Source organism: Petromyzon marinus, chromosome 39, assembly GCF_048934315.1.
Source record: "Petromyzon marinus isolate PM22_M1 ecotype Great Lakes invasive population chromosome 39, UKy_Petmar_22M1.pri1.0, whole genome shotgun sequence".
NCBI classification, from domain to species: Eukaryota; Metazoa; Chordata; class Hyperoartia; order Petromyzontiformes; family Petromyzontidae; genus Petromyzon; species Petromyzon marinus.
In genome coordinates, this window is record NC_133705.1 from 3,638,388 (window position 1) to 3,651,449 (window position 13,062).

The window sequence follows — 13,062 nt, forward strand, 5'->3', positions numbered from 1 at the left end:
TGTGCGAGTCTCTGTGTGAGTCTGTGTGTGTGTGGAACGGTCGTAGAGCTGACAGCGCGCCGCGCTATGAACCCGGCGACCCCGAGTTGGATTCTCTCTAAAGGCCAACAGCAGTAACGATTATCTGAACCGGTGCTGGGCCTCCCCTAGGTTGACTCAACCTCGAATGAGTACCTGGTGTGGTGTGTAAAGATCGCCACTGGGGAGACAAAGGCGGTCGGGCGTGGTGCTGGCAATCCAACCCCCTCATGTGTCGTGCCGGCCTTCATACGTACTGCTGGCTAACAGCACTTGCCCCTACAGCCTGTTAAGTCTCTACGGGGATCTTTGTCTTTGGTGTCCCATACTGGCAGGGGGAGGAGTGGTGGTGTTAATGTTGGTGGTATTAGTGGTGGGGGTGCTCGTGATGCTGTTAGTTGTGTTAGTGATGGTGGTGTTAGTGATTGTGGTTGTTAGTAGTGGTGATAGTGGTGGTGTTACTGGTGTTAGTGATGGTGGTGTTGGTGGTATTAGTGATGGTGGTGTAAGTGAGGTGATCGGATGCCATGGTGGTCCCCATCTTTAAGAAGGGAGACCGCACAGACTGTAACAACTACAGGGGCATCTCACTCCTCAGTGTGCCGGGAAAGGTCCTGGCAAGGATTATTCAACACTGCCTTACCAGGCATGCTGAGGAGAGGCTTGTGGAGCCCCAATGTGGTTTCAGGAAAGGGTGGTCCTGCACAGATGCCATATTTTCTGTCCGTTTGCTAAAGCAGAGGTGTAGGGAATTCCAACAAGACCTACATCTCTGCTTTATTGACCTGGTAAAGGCCTATGACACCATCAGTAGGCCTGGGCTCTGGGTTCTTCGTGCTTTCGGAGTCCCTGACCCGCTGCTCACAATCTTTAAGGACCTTCATTATGGTCAGCGGACCCGGGTAAAACTACATTGCCGGGAGTCGGAGCCATTCCCTGTTCACCTTGGGGTCCGACAGGGATGTCCTCTGGCTCCAACATTATTTAACATCTATTTCGACCACGTAGTTCATGAGGCCTTCAGTAGCTGTACCGGAGGAATTTCCATCTGGTACAGATACAGTGGGAGGCTGATCAATGCCCGGATGCCGTCAAGGGATGGCTCCCTATTGGTCAACCACGTTATGTATGCCGATGACGTGATAATTGCGGCTCACTCAGAGGAGGAGTTGGAGGCGCTGCTGCTAAAACTGGAGTGTGCCACTAAGAGGTGGGGCCTTACCATCAGCCCCACCAAAACGAAGCACCTGCCTGGGTATTTTGTACCATCGGGCACTCCACCTCCACAACTCCCAATCGGTGATGGGGCAGTTGTGGAGAGAATGGAAAGTTTCCCATACCTGGGCAGTGTGCTCATGACCGTCTCCGGTTTAACAGCAGAGGTCTCACTCCGAATCATTCGAGCGGCATTATCTTTTCAGCAGTTGCGTAACGCTGTGTGGAAGCTACCTGGTCTGTCGCTCCACACGAAGCTTCGGGTCTTCTCAGCCACAGTCATTCTCTCCCTTCTCTATGCTTGTGAAACGTGGACCCCCCTAATGGAACATCTTTGCCGGTTAGAAACGTTGAGGCTGGCCTGCCTCCGATCAATCCTGGGTTTAACCAGGCTGGATTGTGTGAGGAGCTCACAAATCCTCGAAAGATCTGGACAAAGCCCCATCAGTGAGCTCCTCCGGCAGGCAAGGCTGCGTTGGCTGGGCCATGTAGCCCGCATGTCCAATCACCGCATGCCCAAGCAGCTTTTATTTGGCCGGATCGAGGGGGCTGAACGGACGCAGCACGGGCTAGAGAAGAGATGGAATGATGTGGTACAGCAGGATGTGGAGCTGAGTGGACTTGCCGATAACTGGTACCAGCTGTGTCAAGATCGGCCTCTGTGGAAGAGGCTCGTGAAGGACGCTACTGGGCAGTTGGAGGCAGTCGCCCTCCAACAACAACGGAGAGCGCAGGAACGACGCTCACAACAACGAGCAGAGCGCCGGATGGCTAAAGCACAGCAAGTTGGCACAGTAAGGGGCACAGGTGGTGCATCAGCCAGTCATCTCAGTCAGTCGACCTGTGGCACCTGGGTCTGCCCCGTGACCTCCTGCCAGCGGGCGGGCGTTCGACACTTCACGTGGCCTCAAGGTGCACATGGCCTGGCACAAGCGTCGTAGTGACATCACCGCCACTTAGAGGCGAATGGCGATTGTTGGTGTTAGTGATGGTGGAATTTTTGTTGCTGGTGTTAGTCGTGGTGGTGTTAGTGATGGTGGTATTATTGGTGCTGGTAGTGGTGTTCGTGGTGGTCTTAGTGGTGGTGTTAGTGTTGGTGGTATTATTGGTGGTGGTGTTAGTAGTGGTGTTAGTGATGGTGTTAGTGGGGTAGTGTAGCGGTTAGCGTGCTGCGCTAAGAACCTGGCGACCTGGGTTTGATTCCCGCTCACGGCCAACATTGGTGACGATTATCTGAACTGGTCCTGGGCCTCACCCTAGATCGACTCAGCCTTAAATGAGTACCTGGTGCGAGGTGCAAACATTGCCACTGGGGAGACAAAGGCGGCCGGGCGTGGTGTTGGCCACCCACCCCCTCGTGTGCCGTGCCGGCCTTCATAGGTGCTCGCGGACAGCACTTGCCCCAACAGTCTGTTAAGGCTATACGGGGGATCTTTGTCTTTGTTCGTGGTGTTAATTGTGGTGTTAGTAGTGGTGTTCGTAGTAGTGGTGTTCGTAGTGGTGGTGTTCGTAGTGGTGGTGTTCGTAGTGGTGGTGTTGGTGGTGTTAGGAGTAGTGTTAGTAGTGGTGTCCGAACAGAGGAGCAACGCTCACGACAACAACCTTTGAGCCGGGCATCTAAAATGCAGCAAGTTGGCACAGTCATCTCAGTCAGACAACTCATGGCACCTGGGTCTGACCTGACTGCCTGTCAGTGAGCCTTCGGCACTTCACGTGGTCTCAAAGTGCACCTGGCCTGGCACAGGCGCCGTGGTCACATCACCGCTACTTAGTGGCGAATGGCAGTTGTTGTTTTTTGTGTTTTTCGTATTGTGTGTGACTGGTGAGGATGTGAGTCCGTGTTGATGATGAGAGTCCGCATTGTGACGTGACGTGCGTTTAGACGTGGGTGTGTCACGCCCCTTCAACTCTGCGTGTCCCTCACCTCTGTCTCCCGCTCTCCACGCAGAGACCCGGACCGCGCGAGAGACACCGTGAGCTCTGAGCACCCTCGTCTGCAAGTTGCTACCATGGAGGTACATGTGGCTCCTCGACTCGTGTGGTGAAGTATGGGTGGACGTGTGTTCTCCCCACTGCGTGTGCCTACCTGTCACCTGTATACCTGGGTGTGCTTCTCCTTGCCCGCCTGAGTGTGTGCGCGTCTATCAGAGTGTCTCTCCGAGATCCTGTTGGTGTACGTGCCCGTCTACGCGCGAGCATCTACGGCGCTGTTTTCTATCCACTGATGGATGAACGCCTCCCTCCCTGAGACCCTGCTACCCTTCGCATGCTGTCATAGAATAATCCGCCAAGCGCCGATTTCGTCGCACCATCTCTCTGGCGGCTCGGCTCTCTGATGTGTTCCGTTCCTTGGTTGTCGCTCCGTTATTATTCCGTTAGCCATTGTTGTCCCTCCTAGCCATGGCTCGTCCTGCCCGAGTCCCACTCACTCCTCTTAACAGTTTGAACGATCCCATTGACCTGCGTGTGACCTCGAAATCCACACGTCTTTCATTGTAAATCCAAGCATGGCAACTGATATTGGCCAAATATCCCAACGCTGAGAACTGGCAACATCTCGGCAGGACCCTCCTGAATGTGGAGCCCAGGATGTCAGAGATGCTGGCTCAGTGCTCGCCCACTGCACTTGCTCCAACATCTTAATCAAGCCCATGTGGTGGACCTTTGTCTTTGCGTGTGTAGATCAGCCGAGCTGGAGAGGCTCGGAGTAACTGCGAGTCTTGCACCACGTGGAGTGCGCTGTCCTCAGCGCGCACCGGCTCCATCCGCAGCAAATCGCCACAAGGTAAGAACAGAAATGAGTGACGTCAAGATGGCCACGCTGAATGGTGGGACATCACGACGGTCATGTTTCAAGGGGGACGTCACAGTGACCATGATGCATGGGGGACTTCATGGTGGCCATGTTGCATGGGTGATGTACCGTTCGAATTTTGCCGTTCTCTCGTCTAACACCGGCGAGACACGGTCATAAAGAAGGCTGTCTCTGGTGCAGGCCAGTCAGTTTCAAAGACAATGCCCATATATTATCGGAGCATGTTTGTTTGCATATTTTTCCACAAGTACGTGTGGTAAATGCAGACTTGATGCCTTGCAAAAGGTATCTATTTGGTGTTTGAACATATTAACACCTGTTTTTGTGCCAGAAAGGGTAAAAGCTATTCTTATTTTTTATAAAATCCTTCTTGCATATCTGTGTTATATTTATCTAATTCATTAACCCCGTTTTCAAACCCAAGCAACCTAAGATGTCCTCAGAGCTGCATATAGCTGGACATCGAACAAAGATGGTCACTGCATGGCACGCTTTCAGATGTGCTTCTGCAGTCATCTGGAATGCTCTTCCGACATTAGGCAGCCACTGGAGCGATGCACTTTTACATCAATCATTTTTGCGAACTTGTTAGTTTGTTGTCTTTCCCCCTCACTTCTGATTAGCAGGGCTGCCGAAGCACAGTTTAACATACGGACATAACTGGTATTGGCCAAAACATTCAAATCCCCTGCAAATTCCTCAAATTGGGATCACACAGCAGACGTAATGGCAGCAGCGTCGCCCCCATTCTCTGTAAATCATCTGCAGGAACCTCCTAAAAAGGAATCTTGAGACTTTTTGAGGCTGTGCTGCTTAAACGAAAGATCACCGACAGCTGTTTTTATTCTCTTGCCTGCAGCAATCCTGGCTCTCTTTGGCCCACAAATGACCCACCGGGAGAAGCTGGAGCTTGTCGCCATACAGAAAGTATGGTACTTTGCGCTCAGCAACAGATCCCGGGGACACAACAACGATGGATACGACGACCACGAACATCATTACATTCCGGTGAGACTCGCCACAAAGCCCCCACCGTGGGGGCGGTCACAGGGCGCAGCGGTCGCGGGGTTCGTGGCTTCTTGTCATTGCAACTTAAGCACCAACCAACCAGAGAAAGCACACGTGCACTCTCCCACACACTTCACAATCATAAGTTTATTTCCCAAGTTAAGCCCATTGAGCTAAAGAGCTTTTTTTAGGGTGACTCGGCCAGCAGACATCAGAGCATTCCACAATTACAGATTTAAGAAAGCCAAACACTTAATAAAAGCAATTATTTCGTAAAATAATGCTCACATGTTGTGATTTTTAAAATATATCAGTCTAAATTTGTGTAATTTTGTGCAGGTCCACCATGAGCACCTTCACTACCGCTATGAGGTGCTGAAGAAGATTGGGCACGGAGGTCAAGGCCAGGTGATCCGGTGCCTTGACCACAAGATGAACACCCTGGTGGCCGTGAAGATCTTGGTATCACCATTGAGGTAAGAATTCAGAATGGTGTCGTCACAAGGACGACGTTGTTGTTACGTCCAGTGCTGTGGGCGGCCGTGTGATGAGGTGGTGACAACTCGTGCCTCACGTAGAGGGTCCCCGGTTCGACTCCTGACTCGGGTGCCCTCCTGTGTGGAGTTTGTATGTTCTCCCCCTGTTCTGGATCAGTTCACTCTTACATTACATTAAGTCTTCATTTAACCTAGTAGAGGCATTCCTGAAAAGTGCCACGTTAAGGGAAAGCACATTAAGCAAACATAATATCCCCATATATAATGTAACGATAAAGTTTTGCAAGATATAATACATGCACACAGTGATGTGAAGAGACCAATAACGGAGGGCATGCTGTCACGTCACGTGATCATTCCGCATTCCGCCTACTGTGTCATACCGCTCAACTGTGCAATTTTATAGTGGGCACATTCCACGTTATAATGGGCGCTTTCCTGCATTAGAACAGAAGCATTCCGGATTATAATGGGTGCGGTCCGCGTTATAACGGGAGCCTTCCACGTTATCATGGGCACGTTCCACGCTATAAAAGGCGTGTTCCACACTGTAATGGAGTTGTCCCATGTCATAACGGGCGCGTTCCGTGTTATAACGTGTGCGTTCTGCGTTATAGCAGCTACATCATGGGACCTCCTTTGCCAGTACCAAAATATACTCCCAAAGGAGGTCCCATGATGTAGCCATTCACCCCGAGCTCTCATTACTCTGAAAACGCTTGTCTTTGTGCTGTACGCCTTTTGGCGTCCCCTGGTCTAACACCGTTTTTGAGACGAGGCTCAAAAGAAAGGTGTTTCTGGTGTGGACCAATCAGTTTCAAAGACAATGCATATATTATCAGAGTATGTTTTTTGTTTGCATTCTGACCACAAGTATTGTGGTTAATGCAGACATTATTCCTTGTAAAAGGTTTCAGTTTGGTGTTTTAACATCTTAACACCTGTTTTCTTGCTAGAAAAAAGGAGAAAATATATTCTGATATTTTGGTACTGGCAAAGGAGGTCCCATGATATTCCACGTTATAATGCCTTGCTCTGTGAGAGCCACATTCAGTCACGACTCAGCTGTGGCTCAGTCTTTAAAACTCAGGCTCAGCTCTAGCTCAGCCATGGTTTGGCCCAGGCTTGAGCCGCTCAGCTGCTGTTAAAGATACATGAGTGGCTCAGCCGTGGCTTGGCTCAGCTCCTGGGAATCCTGAGTGTGGCTGGGGCCATGCTCAGAGTCGGTTCAATTCACACATTAGGGAATCACTACGTTCAGGCAGCACCCCAAACCCCCTTCTATCCCTTGCTTATTTGATCCTCTTCCCGATCCTTTCTGGAACCTTCCATGAGCGCACTACTGGAACTCACAATGCCATTACACTTGGGGAACTAATATTTATTCATTAATTCTGAATAGAATTTGTTTCTGGTTATTCCTTAAGCAAGTCTAAGTCATGATTCATTTGTGGATTTTCTCTGCACAGCTCCAAGCATGATAAATTTCAGAGAAAGGAGCTCCAGATGGCTCTGGAACTTCAGGGCGAGGGCAGTGATGAGGACTACAACGTCATCAAAGTCCTGAACCATTTTGACTTCAGAGGACACCACTGCATTGTCCTGGAGCTGTTGAAGTACGTACCATGTGTTCCCACCGCCCCCCCCCCCCCCCCATAGCGTGGTTAACTTCATTAGCTAAACTAAAACTTTTATTTAACAGGTAAAGCCCACTGCCCTATCAGTTATTTTTCACAAGCGGCCTGGCTACAAATGATAGCTAAAAAAAGTGGCTGATGTGGAAATGTATAGTAGCCAAATACTCTAAAAGCAAGTTTCTAAATGTGGAGGGACAAACCAGAGAACCCGGAGAAAAATCCACGTGACCAGGGGTAGAACATGCAAACTCAAAATATACATGCGTCACGGTCGGGATCAAAGCCCCGATCTCTTCCACACCAGGGGAGGGTGATAACGTCACACCACCGGGGCTAGATGTTACTTTTGGGATTCCTGTGCCACCCACGCATTGTGATACTGTGGAGCTGTCATGTGTCCCGGGTGCACGAGGCCACACCTCTTTTCTCAATCAGCCCCGCCCACTTTTATATAGCCACGCCTCCACTCGATCAGCGCAGTGGTAATGCTTGAGCCCCTCGGTGAAAATCCCTGAGTTCGATTCTCAACTCGGACGCCTTTCTCTGTGGAGTTTGTATCTCCTAATGGATAATTCCACCACCCGGAAACAGAGCCAATGAAAGCAAGTGGACAAATGTGCTAACTGATTTGGTTTATCAGCAAACCGATGACCTAAACCCACACTGAGCTATGAATCATATTAGTCGTGAATGTGCAAATAGAATATTAATATTGTCGTTATCAGAATCCACGCAGTATTGCAGGGTATGACACTGACGCTGGTTCGTTGTTGTCATTGTTGTTGCTGCTGCTGCCTCTTTCACAGGGAGAGCCTCTATGATGTGATTACGGAAGGGAGGCTCCGGAAATTGCACATGGGGATGGTGAAAACTTACACCAGGGGCATCCTCAAGTTCCTTTGCCACACCAAGGCCAGGAGCATCATCCATGCAGACATCAAGCCAGTGAGTGGACACAGCATTCAGCGCGACTTTATTCCGGAGTTGTGTCATTATTGGGGACTCGGTCCATAGAGAAAACTAACCACGTTGGTCACAGGGTCGATGTTTTAGCTCTGTCCGTCTATCTGGAAGGAAGCAGGGTCACGTTACCTCTGGTGATGATCTGGTATGAATTCAACTGTCGTGTAGAGTCGTGTCGCTATTGCGGGACTCACCACAGATAAAACCAGCAATGTAGATCACAGCGTTGCCCCAAACTTTGGGAAACACAAACCGGAGCTGAAAAGAATGAATTTCAAAACGTGCCAAATACGCGTTTGAACTGACAGCTGCTCATTGTCAGCTTCCCAAGACAAACGCGCGGTGGAAAGTGTCACGAAATCCGTGCGCCCTTGAGTGTGGTTTTTGGTCCGTAACTTGTTATCGGGCAGCTGTGAGCATCTATGATAAGTTGTCTATAGAGCTGCACCCTTTTACTTAGATGGTGCTTCAGAGAGCTTTAAATGTGATGAGCCTCGACTAACATCGCTCATCTTGACACATTTGAAAGGGGCACCCCCAGTGGCAGCTGTCAGAAAACAGCGAATGTTGCACTTGACTCAAGGTTGATGACGGTGCTACGCCTCACCTAGTTCCCTGTTTAGCTTGTACCGTGGTACGTAATTGATCCACTGCTGGCTGAATGCTATCGGCGTAACCTCCGAGTGTGAATTCCTTCTGCCTTTCTTCCTTTAGGAAAATGTTCTACTCAAGGATACCGTGACTGGCACTGTCAGGGTCACGGACTTCGGCACCAGCTTTTTTGTGAAAAGGCAACGTGAGTAACCTCACCTGGGTGTGAGTTTCTGCGTGTGGGTGTGAGTTTCTGCGTGTGGGTGTGTCTGTGTTCCAGTGTGTGTGTGTGTGTGTGCAAGTCTCTTAGTGTCTGTACATGTGACAGTGTGTGATAACGATGCTGTTCATGACACAGTGAGTATACACACACACGTACATATATATTTGTTGTTGTTGTGCAGCTCTGCATGTTGGTGGGACCCTGCCATACCTATCTCCGGAGGTATTGCTGGGCTACAGATTAACGTGTGCAGTGGACATGTGGGCACTGGGCTGCACAGTGGCGGAGTTGGCAACCGGCAGGGAATTATTCCATTCGGACAGCCGCGACGACCACCTCCCGTGCTGCATGGAGGTATTTCCAACTGGGCGTTCACCCGCTCGTGATTCCCCCCTCCTTTCTTGAAGTTGTAGGCTATGGGGGGGGGGGGGAGCCAGGAGAGGGGGGGCGATTGGCTACTTGGTGATCTGGCGAATGGCAGCCATCGTATGTTTTATGTGTGTACACGTGTGTGTCTTGTACGTGTGGGGGGAGCAGTGGTGTAGCAATTAGCGTGCTCAGCTACAAACCCGGTAATGCGAGTTTGATTCCAATTCACGGCCAACATCAGTGATGATTATCTGAACCGGTACTGGGCATCCCCTAGTACAAATCAGCCTCAAATGAGTACCTGGTGCCGTGTGTACCTGCTTCAATATGGCCAACCATCCCCTCTCTGTGTGTGCCACAGTCCTGGCCCTCAACAGGTGCCGCTACTGTTGCTGCTGCTGTTTCTACTCACTACTAAAAGCACTTGCCCCTACAGTCTGCTGCGGCTACACGGGTGACTTTTGCCTTTATCTCAACCATGTGCAGATCCTCGGGTTGCCTCCAAGATGCATGATGGATGCAGCTCCTGACGGAATGCACTACTTTGGTGAGTTGAAGGGTGGGGCGAGCAACCGGCCGGATTCAGTGTTAGGGTGTGGCCTGGAGCTGTTGTAGTTCTTTTTGGGGGGGTGGCCATGGGGGGGGGGCCTCTTTGTATTTTCAATTCCTTGGGTGAGTGGGTGGGTAAATGGGCGCGTGGGCAAGTGGGTAGGTGGGCAAAGTGGTGGTTGGTGACTGTGTGTCTCTCCTGCTGTGCATGTCTCCTGCAGATCGTTTGGGCATGATGTTCACCCCAGTCAAGAGAAGGGTGCCAGGGAGCTTGTCACTTCACGGGGCACTCAAAAGCCACGACCCGGAGTTTGTTGACTTTGTCAGCTCCTGCCTGCGGTAAGAATCATCCCCCACCACCTCCCCCCTCCCCATGAGGATTTCTCCCACCAAGGTGATCAACGAATGCCCTCCACCGATCACCAGGAAGATGTGGAGCTGAGTGAACCTGCCGATAACCAGTACCACCGGTGTTAAGATCGCCCTCTTTGGAGGTCCGTTAAAGATGATCCTCGGCAGTGCGAGGCTCAGGGCATTTTTAGAGTACTGCGTATTGAAGGATTGCCGCTGCTACCGCGACTACCGCTGATGCTGTGCGATCCTGGACCTCATGGGAGAAGGGAAGGAACGTCAATCCTCTCACCACGCCTCTCTCACCACGTGCGCTGCGTGTGACCCCGGTGCGTCTCTCAACAGATGGGATCCGGATTGTCGCATGACGCCAGCGCAGGCGCTGGGTCACAGCTGGCTCCGGACCGTGACCACCAGCACCACCAGCAACGCCACCGCCATCACCATTGCTGCTCCTGGCAGTGTACAGTGTTTTGGAGCTGCTGAGCGACGGTAAGCCATGAGCTGCTTGTCCAATGTTCAAGGCAGTCCATAGGGAGGTGTGGGGCCCGGGGCAAGTCACAATTAAATCGGAAGTATTACCAACAATACAGGGGTTGTTTCGGTTAGATCGCATAGATATACATGTGTTGTTAAACTCACCACCACCCAACACAGCCAATTAGTAAGGTGTATCATGTAAACAAAATGTGCCAATTAGTTACTAGATCAGCACACCAGTGTGTTGGAAAGTAAACCCACCACATTTACTATTCGAATACGACATTTTGCCGGGGATTGCAACCAGCCTCATAAGGTGACGGCCAGAATTGTGGAGAAATACTCCTGTTTCGGTCTTAAATAGTGATAAATGTGAATGTGATGTCATCATTTGTGAGCCAATCTGGTGCGAAAGCCTACGTGTTAAAAAGACATTTTACGTCTGACACCGTAACATCGAAGCACAGGGCCGCCAAAAGCACGGTGCCTGGGGCGGTTTCCCCAGTACACCGTACCCGGGGGACGGCTCTGCTCCTGTTAATGTATTTACATTTATTACTACTACCCTTATTTAGCCAGCATGAGCCTCACTCAGTCTCAAGACTCTTTTTCAGTAGAGTCCTGCCAAGTTGTTTGCAGTACAGAACAAATTTGCTTTTGCTACTGCTGCTATGCGATCCCAATTGAGTGATTTGGAGGTTCAATTTCTAACACTGGCGAGGATGTCCATCCAACACTGGTTGCGTTGCGTGTGTAGGGTTCAGTTACGTGGAGGAAAATGCCAAACCCAAAGGAATGAAAGTTACATTTTAATGTACAATTTTATTGAGGGACTGTGTGTTGTCTTGGTGGGGTCTGGGGCTGTTTTGTTGATGTTTTGCTGCCTTGCCCAAGTTTACATTTAGTGTTGAAAATCTGGCCAGATTTTATGTACTTTGTGCTTATGTGCTCAATTTTTTGTGACTTGCTTACATTTTTACACGTTGCACTCCTTTTGTTTGTTGTTGTAACTTGCTGACCCTGTGCCTCGACTGCATATCTGTAAAGGAAGAGCTTCATAGCTTATCGGATTCCTCTTCATCCAGTCTAAATAATGTATTCTGATTTTGGAAACCAATGTAGGACAAAACGAGGGGGGGGGGGGGTAGAACACACTCCACATTCCACACGGAGAAGTGGCCCAAGTATGGGAATCAAACCCAGGTCCCTCTTTGACCGAGTTCCAGCCCTGCTGCCTGCAAACGAACACATGTACAGTTCAAACCCCACGTATACATTCAGTTATATACGGATGTATTTTTATAATTGGTTCCTGGGTGAGGACAAATAATGAGGCAGCCATATCTTTGCCATGTAGCCCTTCATCCAGTGTGATATCGCAAGACTAATGACGATTCTGTAACCAGACCCACGATGGGCATGGTATGCTGCATTATTGCAGCGTTATTAACCTGGTTAATATATCTCCGCACACAGTTAGTCCGTACGCGGATGATGGTGGGGGGGGGGGGGGGGGACTGCGATCTCTGCTGTAGCAGGAAGTTGGAACGGTGTCGTGCGCATCTCTTCACAGAGCGGAGCCGGCGCTGCCCCCATCCTCCGCGTTTGCCCTGGCCTCTAAATGTAAGCTGACGGTTGTGGTGGAAGAGGAGACCCTGGTGGAGGAGCTGGTGGTGCAGGAGGAGACCCTGGTGGAGGAGCTGGTGGTACAGGAGGAGGAGACTCTGCTGGAGGAGCTGGTGGTGCAGGAGGAGACCTGGGTGGAGGAGCTGGTGGTGCAGGAGGAGACCCGGGTGGAGGAGCTGGTGGTGCAGGAGGAGACCCGGGTGGAGGAGCTGGTGGTGCAGGAGGAGACCTGGGTGGAGGAGCTGGTGGTGCAGGAGGAGGAGACCCGGGTAGAGGAGCTGGTGGTGCAGGAGGAGGAAACCCGGGTGGAGGAGCTGGTGGTGCAGGACGAAGAGGAGATGGGGGGGGAGACAGAGGAGGTGGAGACGAAGAAGGAGCAGATGGTGGTGCAGGAGATGGTGGTGGAGGAGGAGATGACAAGGAAAGAGGATCAGGCGATGGTGATGCAGGAGGAGAAGAGGAAGCGAGGGGGCCTGGCCCGCATAGGGAGAACCATCCGTGCACTCCTCCGACGCGCGCTGCTGTGTGGTGGCCGGTCCACCACACAGTAGAGGTGGTGGTCATGGATAGTTGTGAACCACGACCACTGTCACCACACCCACCACGCACACTCCACACATACACCCCCCTGTGATACCCACCACCCACCACACACACCCTGCACCCACCTACCCCGTGATACCCACCACACACTACACAAAGAGCTAGTGGTTTAGAGGG